Here is an 877-nt window from a genome sequence, read left to right as displayed (position 1 = left end):
CGCCGGCGCCTTGACAAATAATTAATAAACGTTGCCGGTACCCATTGTTACTGCCATTAATTCTAGGCCGACTGATGATTCGCAGCAGGTCCTTGATCGTTCGCCCACCGATCTCACCCCCCATATCGATGCGTAAGGCGCCACATTCACGTTTCATAATATGTCCGAACGTCTAGTGCTTTGATCACCGTTGACCGGCAAATCTGATTCGGGAGCTGCAAAGCCATTCAGTGTCCCGGGATAATGTTACTAGTCGCCAGGTCCATCATCATCATCAGCAGCAGCAGCTTTAATAACCGCGTACTCGTCGTACAGTGGTTGTAGCTGCCGCAGTTTCGTTCACCGATGATTTTGGGGGGGAGGGTAGGTACAGTGGGCTGTCAAGTGGGGGGGTGGAAAATGATCTATGCATTGAAGGCAATAACTTTGATGCACGAGTGCCATTGAGGGCGCGACTGGGTCATATCTGACAATGTCTCTAGCCATTGATATGGCCCGTCTCGGGGTCCCCATCCAGGTAGACGGCAGTGACCAGCGCAGCTGAGTTTGCGGCTAATGGCTTTCATGCTTCGCCGCCAAGTCATTGTTTGACCGCCTCTGGCTTTCTTCCACCCTTCACGTGGTTGTGCGAAAAGAGCCCTTCGAGGAAGTCGGTCGACTGGCATACGCAGCACGTGGCCAAGCCAGCGCAACCTATGCAGTGTGAGCAGTTCATCTATCGAGGGTGAGTTATTTCTCCCAAATACCATTCGATGTACTTCAGAATTGCTGATCCGGTGTTCCCACCAGATTCGGGCAATGCTCCGAAGACATCGATGGTCAAACACTGAAAGTCTTTTGACGTCCTCGGCGCGCAGTGGCCAGGTTTCTGATCCAT

Source organism: Opisthorchis viverrini (assembly GCF_000715545.1).
Source record: "Opisthorchis viverrini unplaced genomic scaffold opera_v5_77, whole genome shotgun sequence".
Classification (NCBI taxonomy): Eukaryota; Metazoa; Platyhelminthes; class Trematoda; order Opisthorchiida; family Opisthorchiidae; genus Opisthorchis; species Opisthorchis viverrini.
This window is presented reverse-complemented; position numbering follows the sequence as displayed.